The sequence below is a fragment of the Caretta caretta genome, chromosome 18 (genome assembly GCF_965140235.1).
Source record: "Caretta caretta isolate rCarCar2 chromosome 18, rCarCar1.hap1, whole genome shotgun sequence".
In the NCBI taxonomy this organism is placed as follows: Eukaryota; Metazoa; Chordata; order Testudines; family Cheloniidae; genus Caretta; species Caretta caretta.
This window is the reverse complement of record NC_134223.1, coordinates 10,224,087-10,239,677: the sequence shown is the minus strand read 5'-3', so window position 1 is coordinate 10,239,677 and position 15,591 is coordinate 10,224,087. Positions and strand designations below refer to the sequence as shown.

Below are 15,591 nucleotides of genomic sequence, written 5' to 3'. Positions count from 1 at the left end.
CAGAATAGGGTGCATGGACAGAGTTCATGGATCATATGAAGTTCCAAAGAATAATAGTAGAATACAGAGGTTTGCAAAGTTTTAGAGCCAAATCTGAACTTCCCCAAAGTTCACGTCATGTTTGGAATCCATGGTTTGGGGTTGGCCCATTAGAGTCTGCCACATAGAGGGGGAGGAAGCATGGTCTAGTGGATAGAATACCAGACTGGAAATTAGAAGACCTGCCACTGATCTGATGTGTGACCTTGGTCAAGTCACTTCCTTCTCCATGCCTGAGTTTCCCATTTATAAAACGAGGAGTATAATACTGATCTTCCTTTGAAAAACACTTGAGAGCTACAGATGAACAATCCTAGATGAGAGCTTGGTAAAAAGTAGTCTGACAAAATATAGATCCAGATTTGGATGCTGCGCTTTTACGAAGGGTTGTGGTGGATTCTCCATCATGGGCAATTTTTAAATCAAGATTGGATGGTTTTCTAAAAGAGCTGCTCAAGGAATTTTTGGGAGGAAGTGCTATACAGGAGATCAAACTAGATGATCACAGTGATCCCTTCTGGCCTTGTAGCCTATGAATCTATGAGGATATCTGAAATTCTGGTTCCGGCCTATCTTTAAACTAGAAACATCTTACAGTAAATGCAAAGTCTTTGTACTTCTTGTAGTTCTGTTCCTTGTACTGTGAATCATGCCTAAAACTTCTGAGCATCTTTAATGTCCAGAGGGCTGCATTCTGCTCTGATAGATCCATGTAAATCTGGAATAATGCAAGTGAACTCACTGGAATCACTCTGGATTTTACTGGTGTAATGGAAAACAGAATTTGGTCCTAAGATTAAGGGTCTGCCTAGGGAAATTTGAACCAGTGACAGCTACCCCAATGCAAAGTCCTTATGTAGTTGTGTTGTAACAGTGTAAAACAGCACTTACTCCAGTAAGTCACAACTATTTTACACTATGGCGTGAGGGCTATAGCCCGGTATAAAAATCCCAGTCTAGACAAGGCCTAAATGGTAAGAATTAGCCCTTTTATTTAATTCAATATATCTATGTGTTTGCAAATTCTGCAGGTTTTCTGTTCCAACTTTCACTGAGTCTTATGTAAAATATGGGGCAGATTACCTGGGGGAGGAGGGAGTGATGGGTGAGAGCGATCTCTAAATCCTGGGTTCAAATTCTGCTCTCAAGTTACACCAGTGTGAATCCAGAGTAACTTCAAGGAGCTCTGTAGCATTAGTCTAGCATTGAATGCCAAAGGGATCTTATTAGGACATTGCCTTGAGTGGCTGAATGCAGCATATTAACTGGAGTAGTTATTTTTGTTTGCGTGGGAGGGGAAAGAAATGGTGGGTGGGGAGCTGTAGAAGTGAAGAGTGAGAAAAACAAATAGTAGAAACTAATCAGGGGAAAGAAACAAGAGAGGAGATAGTGAACAAGGAGTGGGGGAGGGGGGAAGGAGGGAGGAAAGAAAAAGATCAAGGCAGTATTGTCTTTAAAGGAAAAATAAGGGTGGGGACCTGCAGGGTGAATCCCCCCCATGCAGGGAGCTGGGCCTGTCCCATGCAATGCTTCATATGTCCTGTGCTGAGCCAATTGTTCTCCAGGGTTCTTCATTCCCATGAGCCTCTGTGCTTCCAGTTTACGGCCAGGACCGGACTGGAACAGGAATTGCCAAAATACCCTGAAAGGGGATGGCCTTATGGTATTCCCACCCTGCCTGGAAGTAGCAGGGGCCAGAAATGTTGTGATGGAGGTTCAGATCAGTCGCTAAATTTGTGGAACCTTTATCCACATAGAACCTTCACCTTTCAAGATCCGCTTAGAGCTCTCCTCTGACTGCCTCTCTGTCAGTACTAATGAATGCTGAGTTGAATGACGCACGGAGTGAACAAAGGGGGAAAGCTAAAGGGAAGTAGCAGGAGCCATACTGAAGGTGATGCCACTGCAAATTAGCAAGAGAGCTGCTCTGGCCAGGATTTAGAAAATGAAGGAAATCCAGCAAATGAATGGCCACCTTCACATCTGGGCAAGCAGGTGTGGTTCTGCTGATGTCAATGGAATTGCACCTGCAAATACGTTGGAATTTGGCCCGCTGGTTTGTGGGCCAGAATGTTCACGTGGTAATGCTGAAATCTATGAAGGATGTAGGGGCTCAGCACCAAAAAAGCCCCTGGAGCTACCTCCAATTGCTTTGCTCCTGAGGCCAGTTCTTGCTGCCCTTGTCTTTCAAGCCACCATAAAAACCAGGGGAGTGTGTGCCTCCCTTGGGTCCTCTTAAGGGACCTCCCCTGCCAATGACCCTTGGAGGGGGCGGGAGAATGAACACCTCCCAAAGTTTCCTGCATCGCAGCAGATGGCACCGTAATTTTAGTGAGTCTTTCAGCAGTTCTAAAGCCACAGCTTTGAAAATAGCCTAGCACAGGAAGTCTAAGCCGCAGGATGTATTTCCCCAACTTAGCTTTGTAGGACGACATTCCAAATTGTGGGACTCCCTGTCATCCTGGCTCTTTCAACGGTGCCATAGCCTCAGCGTGAAGCAGAAAGCATTATGGGGAAGCATTTACACACCACAAAATGTACATGTAACAATCCAAGCAATCAGCAGAGTTTGAAGCTTGGACCTTCAGGGCCAAAAAGAAATTGCCAGCTTCTGATCTAACAGATCAACTCTGATAGCTGACAGCAATAGTAGGCTCTTCTCCTTTGTGCACACTAGCCTTTGGGGAAGGTGCGACACACAGTTTTAAACTCTGTTAAATATGCCCACCCAGTTATTCTGCTTTGCATGGATGGCCTTTCCTCCTGGGGTGGACAAAGCTCTCTTTTCTAAACCATCACAATCTGCCTTCCTCAACATGCTTTCTCCTCTTCCCAGGGTCAATCCCCGCGTCTCAGAGTTTTGGTGTTGAACTTGGCTCAGGGAACGGCAGCAGTTACCATAGCAAATGCTTCAGTCCCCTCTTGTAAAAGCAGCATGCAAAATATTAAACAGAACAAGGCTTGGAAGAAGAGTGGTGTTTATTATACATCTACAGTTCCATCTCAGGGTTTTGATGGTGCACTATCAGATTCCCTTTGATGGCATTATAGCATTATAATCGCCACTTGTTTATGCATTATCCTATCTATAATCCCACAGTAATGTAATTTACTTCCATTGACATTCCCAGCACGTTTGCAAAGCTGGATTGTGCTGTGATGGATTCTGCTTTGATACAAAATTCTGTTGAATGTCACTGGAGAGCTACTTCTTGATACAGCATCCAATAAACGTCCAATCTCCCAAAAGAAGGATTTATTGGTGAATTTGAAAACATACAGAGTGCAGTCTCTGTGTTAAACGATTATATATCTTTCCCCCGTTTCTTTACATTTAAGGGGAAAAAAAACCCAGTGCATTTCCTTGCTGCTTCAGAATCGCCACACTGCCGGGCTGTGTGATATTTGTGTGTATTTGTACTGTAATGTAATAATTTTCACTGTAACCTGATTATTGTAAGCACTAGAAATGCTCTTGTATTGAGTTCTGGCATGAAATGCTGTAGAGGAAAGAACAGCTTTCCCCTAGCTACTATTTACTGCTAAAGACAATAAAAGATGTTCCCAGTAGAGGAACAATGGGCTAACAGTGGATCTTAATTACACTGGTTTAAATCTGGAGTGAATCTGTTTATTTGCACTGGTGAAACTGCTATCCCGGATCTGCCCCTATTGCTTTATCCTGGTGGCAGGATAATTCCAATACTTGATGTTATGAAACATAAAAAAACTGACCTTAGAAAGCTTGAGGTTTCTCCCCTCTCTTTCATATTTAGTCCCACTGTCAGAGGGGTGGCTAGCCCTGTGGTCAAAGTAGGTCCAGCGTCCCTGTGCCAGAGCAGCTGTGCCCAGTTGGGCCAATTAAGGGAGCAGGGCTTCACCTGGCCTATAAAGGGTCAGAGGACATTTCGGTGAGATCAGAGCTAGAAGAGAACAGAACTGGCAGAGAGAGAGAGAGAGAGAGAGAGAGAGAGAGGAGAGAGAGAGAGAGAGAGAGAGAGAGAGGAGAGAGAGAGAGAGAGATGAGAGAGAGAGAGAGAGAGAAGAGAGAGAGGAGAGAGAGAGAGAGAGAGAGAGAGAGAGAGAGAGAGAGAAGAGAGAGAGAGAGAGAGAGAGAGAGAGAGAGAGAGAGAGAGAGAGAGAGAGAGAGAGAGAGAGAGAGAGAGAGAGAGAGAGAGAGAGAGAGAGGAGAGAGAGAGAGAGAGAGAGAGAGAGCGCACGCGCGCGCGCGCGCGCTGCGCGCGCACACAAGCGTGCAAGCAAGCCCCTACATGTGTGTTGTAGGAAGCCAGAGCAGCAGAACTGCGGAGTCAAGATTCAGGGAGAGATGGTCTCCTGCATGTGGTCCCCGAGGAAGGGAGATGGGGCTGGGTAAAAAGACCCAGCTGAAAGTTTCCTTTTGGAAAGAAGGCAAAAAAGGCAGGCCAAGCCTTGCATCTTCCCCAGATGCTCAGAAAGCAGGAAGAGACAGACCCTCAGGGCGGAGGGACTGTGCCCATCTGAAGGTTTGGTAGAAAAGTTTTGGTGCTTTTTTTCTGGAGCTGTGTGATAATAAAAGCAGAGCCCAAGAAGGACTGTTGATGAGATAGACAGTGTGGCATTATTCAGGGGCCCTGAAGAGGGGAGACAGAGGCAGGGTGCTGCAGTGACCTCAGGCCCTGAGGGGAACTCAGGAGACGGCTACCCTGTTACACCCACTGTGCAACAAGGGGCATCAGCCCCAGCTGAAGAGCAGGAAGCAGACTCCCTGCTTTGATTCCCCCCAGGTAAACAGCACAGAATAATGGAGCCGGGGTGAGGACTGGAGGCCCCGTGTTGCATTGAGAGGAGAAAGCTGTCTTGGAGGAGACTTCCACACCCAGTTAGTAACGGGGACTGAACTGGGTTTTTTCCCCCTTGTTTATGTAAATAGCATTTTCACTCGGTGAACAGTTACATTGCTTTTGTTTTGTGTCTGGTCTGTTGCTTGATGAGTTAAACCTACTGCAAGCACCAGCTTAAATACGGGTAATGTAATGAAAAGCCAGGACGGCTACGTTAGGCAGACAAGGAAGCCAGGAGTACGAGAGGTTGTAAAGGTGCCTTTAGACCCAATGGATTGTATTTGTTCTTAACAATCTGCAGGAAGCTCAGCCACCTAATTCCCACTCAGTTCTCACATATTTCCATGGGAGTTCTGAACAGCGCTTTGTAGATATCTTGGGGGAGAAAAGATGTTCGTTTCTGGCATCTGTTTTCCTTTGAGATTTCAGAGGAAAATAAATGGTCAGGTATATAGTCTACTGCATTTGAGCGGGGGCATCAGTGTCAGAACTCCTTCATTCTCACCCCTGCTCTGCCACTCACTTATTGTGGGACCTTGGCCAAGTCAGTTAACCTCTTTGTTCCTCAGTTTATCTATCTGTAAAACCAGCAAGACCATATCAAACCTACCACATGGCTGTGTTGGGAAGCCTTCTTCATTCACGTTTGTAGAAGGCTTTGAGAGGCTAGGATGAAAACTGATACATTTATGCAAAGTATTTGCTTTTTAGATATATCCTCTTCCTGTGTTATTTCCTACTTTATGCCTGGGTCTAATGACTTCCTTTGTTGATTGCGTTAATACTAATCACAAAGTTATTCTTTATTTGTACTACGGTGGCACCTAGAGATTCCAGCTATTTGTGCTGGGCGCTGGCCATATATTCCCTGACTGAAGAGCTTACTATTTAAATAGACAGGACAGACAAAGGGTAGAAAACAAAAAGGATTATTGTCCCCATTTTACAGATGGAGAAATCTTCCACAGGAAGATCAGTTGACTTACTCAAGATCGCACAAATCTGTGGCAGAGATATGAATCAAACTCAGATCTCCTGAGTCCCAGTTCAGTGTCTTAGCCGTAAGACCGTCCCTGCCCTTCCAATATTTGTACTTGTACCCAATGGACAATCCTGCTCTGATTGTAAATTTTGATCTGTTTTTCATACCCTTTCAGTTTTGTCCACACTCTTTGGTGACATTTCACAATGACTCACCTGTCAGAAACCTTCTTATTTTCTCTATAGGTTTTCTGATTTCCTTTGTCCTCCATATCTGTCTTAACTCTCTTCTTGTATTAATATTTCTAAGCAGCCAACTCATTTCCTGAGCTTTGGAGCAGGTTTATTTTAAAAATATCTTCATTTCCTCTTCCTGTCTCTCTCCACCCTCGTTTCACTCCAACATTGTCTCTTTTCCCAGAGTACCTTCACTGTTAAAAGTTTGCTTCGTTAAAATGTAGTGACTTTGATTCTGTGAAGCATTAATAACAGACAATATGAAAATGCTCCACCTGGCAACATGGACAAGGCTTGTCCTGCGTGGTGTAAATAATCCTCTGGGCCAAGAGTCCTAAAAGTGAATCTTCCGTTGCTAAGAAATGTGGTGATCAGATTTGTTTGTGGTGGGTTGGACCACACAGCAGGAGCAAACAATGATACTTGCATACAGGCAGCAAACATTTTCAGATATCTATAGTGCCACCATCGCCTATATGAACAGCTGTTAAACAAGAAACAAACCAACCACCACTCCAATAAATTCTAGTGACGGGGCAATCTCCAAAGCATCAGAGGTTCTGCTGGGTTGAGAGAACCAGCTTCAGCTTTGGATATCTTCTCTGAACCTCTTTCAGGGTTGCGTGGGTAGCAAGAAGTTGGGTGGTTTGTGATTAGGGCCAGCTGGCTGATCCTCAGCAGATCAGGGTTCAGTTCCTGGCTCAGCCAGAACCCTCTCGCAGTGTGACGTTGGGCAAATTGTTTGATCTCTCTGTGCCTCAATTCCCCACCTGCAGAATGGGGCTATTGCTTCCCCAAACTTGGTCTGCCTTGCCTCTGACCAGCTTATCAGGTCTCTCGTTAAGCTCCTCCAAGCAAATTTTTTTCTGTTGCCAGGCACTATGATACAGGTAGGTGTCCAGACCCTGAATCTCATTGTTACTGTGATCCAAATGGTGTAATCTTGGGCAAATCATGGTTACACCTTCAATGATAAATGAGACTAGTTCTTTGAAGGGGCTAATGTCGTAATGCCCTGAGCTCTGACCTTTTCTTAGAGAGCTTCCTACAGGATGCATCTTCTCCACTCTCAGGCTGCCCGCAGATTTCTCAACACGCACACCCTTTCCACAGACACCTGCAAGAGCTCCCGCCACGGGCCCCACCCTCTTTTTAAAGGAGAAGCTGCCATGTCTCGAATTAAGAAATAGATTCATCTTAACACTACAAGCAAGATAACTGCAGCCATAAGCAGATATTTAAACAGCATTCAGAATCACTCCTCAATACATCAGTCAACAGTATAAAACCAGGTCTGTTGTTATTAATTTCAGCGTCTTTGCAACACTTCATCGCTCAGTTCCCCCTTTGTCAGATGGGGATAATGTCACTGACTTGCCTTACGGGAGGATAAATTCATTAATGTGTAAACTGCTTTTTTTGATCTTTTGGAAGAGCAAAGCAGGTTTCATATGCGAAATTTTATTGCACATTTTATCCACCTGTCACAATGGGGTTCAGTCTCCTCCCTCCTCTTGGGAATCACGGAGCTGTTTCAAGAGCATCTCGCCCATTTTTCTTGCCAAACGCCAAGGCAATGCATCCACATACTTTTCTTCTTCATATTTCAGCAACATCCATTCCGACGGTCAACAAATTCCTCTCGCTATCTTCCCCTACTCTCCCCTTCAATGACCTTTAGTGTCTTCCACACTTGTGGGGAAACCCACTTTGTATGTATCCTAACCTCCCCGGTGCAATTTTCCTTCGCTTTCTCTTATCACTTTTTTCTTCTCTCCACTCCAGTCGACATTCTTTTTTGCCTCTGCACCTGATGGTTTTGCTCTCATATGCCTCTTTCTGACCACTGATTACTTTTGAACGTCCTAGTTCATCCACATTGGGCTTTTTTGTCCTCATAGTCCATTTATTGCTAGATGGCATTCATAACCTTCAGGGCATGCATTCATTTTTCTTAGAGTGTTTTCCATTTTACTCTCTCCCCCTGCCTTTTCCCTCTTTTGCTCTATCCCAGTCAATTTCACTCGGTGCTGGGTGTGCTCTTAAAACAGTTGTAACGTTGGGCGCAATGGTGTTATTCAGCATCGCTCTGTTGACTTCAATGGAGTGACACTGATTTACACCAGCTAAGGATCTGGCCCATAATAAATATCTATGTATATGCCCGTGTTTATGTGAATATATAGGATCATAGAAATGTAGGGCTGGAAAGGACCTTGAGAAGTTATCAAGTCCAGGTCCCCTCTCTGAGGCAGGACCCAGTAAACTGACCACCCCTGAGAGGTGTTTGTCCAACCTGTTCTTAAAAACCTCCAATGATGGGGATTCCACAGACTCCCTTGGAAGCCTGTTCCAGAGCTTAACTATCCCTAGAGTTAGAAAGATTTTCCTAATATCTAACCTAAATCTCCCTGGCTGCAGATTAAGCCCATTACTTCTTGTCCTACCTTCAGTGGACATGGAGAACAATCCTATATGTAACAACATAATTGAAGACGGCTATCAGATCCCCCTCCCTAGTACCCTGTTCTCAAGACTAAACATGCCCAGGGTTTTATTCTTTCCTCATAGGTCAGGTTTTCTAAATCTTTAATCATTCATGTTGTGCTTCTCTGAACTCTCTCCAGTTTATCCACATCTTTCCTAATGCGTGGCACCCAGAATTGGACACAGTGCTCCAGCTGAGACCTCGTCAGTTCTGAATAGAGTGGGACAATTACTTCCCTTGTCTTACATATGACATCCTTGTTAATACACCCCAGAATGCTGTTAGCCTTTTTCTGCAACTGCATCATGCTGTGGACTCGCATTCAATTTATGATCCACTATAACCCTCAGATCCTTTTTAGCAGTACGACCACCTAGCCAGTGATTCCCCATTTTCTAGCTGTGCATTTGATTTTTCTTTCCTAAGTTGTAGTACCTTGCACTTTTTTTCCCTTGAATTTCATCTTGTTGATTTCAGAGCAATTCTTCACTTTGTCAAGATCGTTTTGACCATTTTATCGTGAATAAACGTTAGTGAACGTGTGTGAATGAACACACACGCAAATATCTTAATGTTGTTTTTGTTTGTATTCGCTCTGTTAACAAATGAAACATGTTTAAAGCTGTGTTTGCCAGTTATATCATCGCTGACACAGATGTGTAAGTTTATTTTATCAGCCACAGATATGGGGAACCACGGCAAGCTAGGAGCTGAGGGGTAGCCAAAATGAATTTACATAGTAGATTGCTTTTCAGACAGGCCTCGACCCCGTCATAAATTTACACACACAGGGTGAAATCACCCCCTTCAGAAAAACGCACAAGCCCTATTTTGAGAGCTTAAATGGTTCATACGACGTGCTGGTACTCTGCTCAAGCAGGAATTTCACCATGGGGCCTTGTCTTCCTTAGGAAAAAGGTATATTTTAACATGTTAACTAATGTGTTAAAATCCTAGTAGAGACAAGTTTTAAATGTTAGCAGGTCAAAGTAAACCCTAGGCTTCCCTCTAGGATTTACACCTACTGGGTAACATGGGTCAAAATTGCAGCTGCCTTAGTTAACTGCACTAGGATGTTAACAGATGTTAGCCAACCTGAGTTAAAAGGAAAGAGCTCTTCCTCTAGTGTACACATGATCAGAGAAACCAGACTGTGCTTCTGCAGCTCGGGAAGTGACCTGACCCTCATAGGGTTAAGCGATAGAGTAGCAGTAAGAGGTAGAAAAGCCCCAGGGTACCATTGAGTCTGTCCAACTGCTGTTTGGGGGTGCCAGAAAATTCTTCTTTCAAAGAAGAAAGTTACAGCCCACCTATGGATCGTTGTGGCCACTTAAAATTCCTAGTAGCAGGTGCTTTTTGCATGGGATGTAATACATATATCTCATGCACTGTATTGTATTTTCCTAATAAAACAATTTATTTTTTTATATATTGGAATGATACAAAAGTAGGGTGAAAATTGGGGAAAAAATGAATAATACTTCTTGTAAAACCCAGGATTTTTTTTCAGTAAAAATTGGTTTAAACTGAAAACGAAGGGGCTTAAGTATGCTTTAAAACACAGTACAGTTGGGGCACTAAAAGTCTTCAGCTGCACAGTTAGAGAAGAGATTATTGAGCATGTCTGTCTTAATCTCAGGCCTCTGAGCATTATATCAATAATTCTTGGCATGCAATATTGTTGCAAGTCCAGCCACTGTCATAACACACTTGACCTTGTAATATAAGCCAGTCAACTCAGGTGTAGATATGAAAGCTCGCAAAGCCAAACAAGGAAAGTGAGCCTCTGAACTGATATATTTATTTATTTCTTCTTCTCCTTTAATAGATTTCTGTCTAGTGATTTCATACTTGACAATATGGATAATACTTACCTCCCATGTAATGCTTTTCGTCCACTGAGAAAAGCACTCAAAACGCTTTACAAAAAAGGGCAAGTAGCATTATCTTCATTTTATGTATGGGGAAATTGAGGCAAAAGAGAAGGCAACACAACTTACCCCGGGTCATTGGCAGAGTCAAGATAGAATTCAAATCTGCTGATTCCCAGGCCTGTACCCTATTCACTGGGCCATGCTGCTGTTGTCTATTACACCTGGTTGGGAATTTTCTGATTAAACATTTTTTCATCTGAAAATGTTGATTCATCGAAATCGGAACTGTTCACAAGAAAGGGTGAGGTTCAGTGAATCTCCTGATTCACCAAAATGTTTTGGGTGGGAGGGCAACAAAAGTTTTGAAATTGTCACAAGATCCAGTTTTGATATTTTTCAAAATGAGAAGGTTTGTTTTTAGAATCAAAATGACTTCATTTTGAAATTTAAGTTCCTTTATACTAATGAAGGTTAAAACATTTTTTAAAGGTCTAAATCAAAATGAAACATTTTGAAATTATCAAAACATTTTGATTGACCGGGTCTGTATATGTTGCTGGGGGAAAATTTTGATATTTTGAATTTTCATCTTGTTTTGGGACCCGGGCAAAGATTCTAAATCTCAAAACCTCTGAGGGGATGGGAAAACCATTTCCAAACCAGCTCTGTTATCTGTTCCATAGCAGAAAAGAAACTATAAACTCCCAACAAAGCCTGGTCAGCAATGACGCAAGAAGTAAGCTCTGAGCTAGTTTTAAAGTGTGTAAGTTCCTCCATTGCTGGTTGGGAAGAGTAGAAAAATATTCCAAACCTCCTGGCAGAACTCCCTGGCCAGCTGTTAGCAAGCTAAGTGCTGCCCAAGTAGTCATATAAAATACCCGTTCATGGCCAGATGACTACTTCACTGTTCAGAGAAGCCTTAATTTCTCCCAAGTCAAGTAACCCTCTCTGTAGAAGGGGACAAGGCATGACAGACAACAACAGTAATAATGATCCAAGGACCAGGAGCATCTTAGTAAGGCCAGAGAAGAAGGTTTATGAAAAGATTTTCAGAAAAGCCTTAGATGCCAAACTCCCATTGAATTTCAATATGATTTGGGTGGCTAACTTTTTTTTTTTTTAGCAGATATAGGCTCTGATCCTCCAATCATCATGCAGATAAAAAGCTTTCTAAAGCCAATCTCCCAGCTTAAGCCAACAGGAGTTTTATCTCCCTGAAAACCTCAGGTCTAGGCCCCAGGAGGGACAGGGAGGCTTAGGGATGGGCAAACACTCCTGATACTTCATCAGAAACTTGCATTGAATGTAAACCCAAAGTCCTAAAATTCTAGTTATCTACCTCCCTTGGTATTCTTCATTTTCACGTGGATTGATGCTTCTGGGTTCTGACATGACTAGTGTTGAAATACTGCAATAAAGGCTGTTCTCACACTATTTCTAGGTGGATTGTAATCCAATGAAGTGAGTTTTAGCTCACGAAAGCTTATGCTCAAATACATTTGTTAGTCTCTAAGGTGCCACAAGTACTTTTTTTCTTTTTGTAATAGTAATGGAACTCTTGTAAGAAACCCATTCTCTCGAGATTTCCTGACCAATTTAATGGACCTGAGAGGTTTATCTAGTTTGGTTGGCACTTCAGGTAAACACCTGAATTTCTGGCTGCTTTGTCAGATTGACAGTCCGAATCTTGAGTTTTGCCCATTGCTAGCTGAGATACCTGAAATCCTGAAAGGAACAGATAGGAGAAGATTGGAAGTATAGGCAATAGGCACTGTCGAGCCAGTGATACATACAAAGACCAGGAGATTCAGTACCAGGAGGCTAAGACCAGGAACCCATTGTGCTGTGTGCTCTACACAGAATAAGAGATAATCTCTGCTCCCAAGCAGTTTATAGTCTAAAAAGACTGGACAGATGAAGAATGGGACGGAGGCAACAGAGAGGTGAAGTGACTTGCCAAGAGTGTACAGCAGATTTATAGCAGGACCTAGGTCTCCTGACTAATCCACTAAACCATACTGTCCACTAGACCATACCTGACTAGTCCACTAAACCATACTGTCCCTTCTAAGAACACTGAACAATCAACCCATCATTGTGGTGGTATCATATTTTCAGTAGGGTCTAGGTAGCAGTGTCCACCTGTGGTCCAGGTCTGTTTCATTCCACAGCATTCCCTGTTTCTTTCAGGTTTAGCTACAGTTTAAGTCTATTATATTATTCCAATAAGTCCCAGGTAAGGATCTTCTGAAGGCAGCTAATGCTTACTCAGTTAAACAGCATGTGCTCAAAGTCAATATCTCTGTTAATGTATTCAGAGGGTAATAGGTTCCATCTTAGTGTTGCCTTGGAAGCGTTCATTAGGAATGGAACAGTCCTGAGCAGGTCACACCTAATTTGAATGTACTGTATGGACGGAGTGATTTCAGCATTTTTCCATCTTAAAGGGGGCATTATGGTGTCTTGCTTGCAGAAGTGGTTATTTCCCTCCGGATTTCAAACTGCTTCTGAATTGGGCACAGCTTGTACTAGATTGACTGTTTAGAGCGTGCTCGATTACGGCTATGAATTTTATCACACTGTGGAGCAGCATCCCACAAGAGCAAGGGGGAACACAGGGCTGCTTTTCCCATGGTGCCAAGTTCTTCCTATAATACACTTGTCAGCATCTTGTTCTATTTTATCCAATCTAGATCTGTCCTGAGCACTCATGAAAGCGACCAGATTAACAACAGCTCTTAAAACTGTTGCTCTTTTTGTCCATACAGTAGCAGCCCTATATGCTTTTGCATAATGACCCGCCAATGCACCTACAGAGGCCACCTGCAGTGGGAGGTAGAAGCAGTGGACTCAAACCCCACTTAGTTTTTGATATCCTCTGCTTACGTGATGTGGACAGTTATGCATTAGGAACTGAAACAAGATCAGTGACTCATCTCCCACATCTTGAACAGCAGTCAGATGGCAACAGCTTTCAGTCTCTACTGATCTCAGTGGGATTGGAAGCAATGATCTATGATCTCAGGGTACTGGATATCCAAAATTCCACAACTGATCTGGCTTCATTCAGTATCTGTTTTTAACTCCTTGCTATGTTTTATGTGTTAAGTATATGGCATTGTACTGGCATATGAATCTACAGCGTGATTCCAGACCCCAGTTCCCGGTTGCTTTTTAAGTTACTACTGGAGGTATTTAACATGAGTTGAGTTGTGAAGAAAGTTTACAATGCAGCATCCTTTCAGTGAATTATTTTTGCTCTGTATGGCTCCATTGTGATGAATAAACAGTATCTCAGGGATTTTTTTAACTTGTTTTTACCCCAGCTTTCTTGATTCATCTGAAACACGAAGAGATTGGTTTGTTTGATGGAGGCCCATGGGCAAGACTTGGAGACCCTGAATTGTGATGTCACATGAGATTGCAGCCTAGAGTCCCCATCACCTCAGTGTCTAGGTTCTTCATATTATTTCTTGTGGTGCTTGTAGGTCTTTGGTTTAAGTTCAAATAATTTGTTCCTCCTCTTCTTCCCCCCTGAATCTTTCCATCTACGCAAGAAGAAAAGCTCATCTTTAGGCTCTGTTTTTCTCTGAGGTGCTGTGAACATCTAAGAGAAAAATTCTTTGCAATTAACTTCATCTGGGTGAAGTTCACTGAATTGCAGTTAGGAGGTGGGTGGTACGCAATGCTCACGCCAATCATTCACCGCGCTCTATTGTGCAGCCCATGATGCAGAGCTTGGAAGAGACAAGTGACAATTTATCTGTCAGTAATTTTGATAACATTGGAGTTATTTTTTAAAAAAATAGACTTTTTAAAGCCTCTGTTACTAGTCCTAAAACTCCTGCTTCATTTCAATGAAAGAAGTTGCTTTTCACTTCTCCTCCACTTAACACTATGACATGATGGTGAGGCAACCTCTGCAATGTGAAGGGAGAATAAACTTACCTGTGTGTGGAGTGTGTGTCAGTCAGATGAGCCTGTATCTTGAGACAGGAGAATGTGAAGTCAGAGTTCAGGTTTTGCATTGGAGTGCGAATTGGATGCAGTTGCAGGGTATCTTTTCAGTATCTGTTGGCAGTGGAAGCAAAGGCCTCATGGAGGATTGCATGTGTTGTCGAGAGCATTGCAGGCAATGGAAAGGTGGCAATGAATGAATGCTGGAGATTTTCCCCTTAACTTCTGACTTCCATGCCTTTGGGGCGGGGGGGAGGGGGTGGCCTGCTGCAGCATCAGCTGTCACTAAGCCAAAGTTTGTCTGTGGTGACTGGTGCAGGAGGAGAGGATGGTCTTGTGGTGACAGTACTGGGAAAACCTGGTTTCAGTTCTTGGCTTGGCCTGGACTCCCAGAGTGAGTTAAGGCAAATTGTGTAATCTCAGTGCCTTAATTCCCCAGCTGTTTAAAATAAAGCTAATTCATCCCTACCTCACCGGGGTGTTGAAAAGAATGTGAGGAACTCAGACACGACTTGGATGATATCTAGGTAGACAGGAGGGTTGCAGCTTTCTGTGACTGAGTGACGGCCATCAAGATTGTCTATCGCTCGCAGTGCGGTGAGCCACCTTCCTTGTAGAGGCTAGAGTAGGAAAAGATGTACCAGGTAATTTTTGTCCATCCCCATATCTCTCACTCATACAGGGCTACATAGTATCTCCTAGTGCTTTGTCCAGTCTAGTTGTATATGTTCAAGCAGTGAGGTTTCTACCTGCCCTTGTGAGACACCTGTTCAGCAGCCCAAAGGATCTTGCTGTGTACCAGCCAGCAAGAAGCAATTGAAGAACGAATGACCCATAAACCTCCACTCCTGCCCTCTTCCACCCAGACCTCAAGCACATGTGCCTAAGCTCCATTGGTGGAGAACAAGGGGTCCAGTGTGTGCTCCTAAATCCCTATTGGACAGAACTGCGGCTAGCAAAACCACTGGGCTGGCAAATATGTTTTGGTTTAGCATAAAGCTCTTTATAACAGCCATAAATCATCCTAAATTCTTTGGTTTTCCCTGACCAGGAACAGAGATATGCAAAAGGAGATTGTAATGAGAAAATGTAAGTCAGTTTGACAAAGGAGAGCTCCCTCTGCTCCCGAAAGATACTGCAGCAAAACCAGTCACCACAGCCAAAGGGGATTGGTTTGTGGCTGCTGGGTGGG

General features: G+C 43.4%; 1 protein-coding gene across 1 annotated transcript in view; it reads left to right on the top strand.

The window, feature by feature from the left end:
• Positions 1–15,591, top strand: part of KAZN (kazrin, periplakin interacting protein) — a 738,190-nt gene that overhangs the window by 228,795 nt on the left and 493,804 nt on the right. The gene's annotated exons all lie outside the window — the stretch shown is intronic.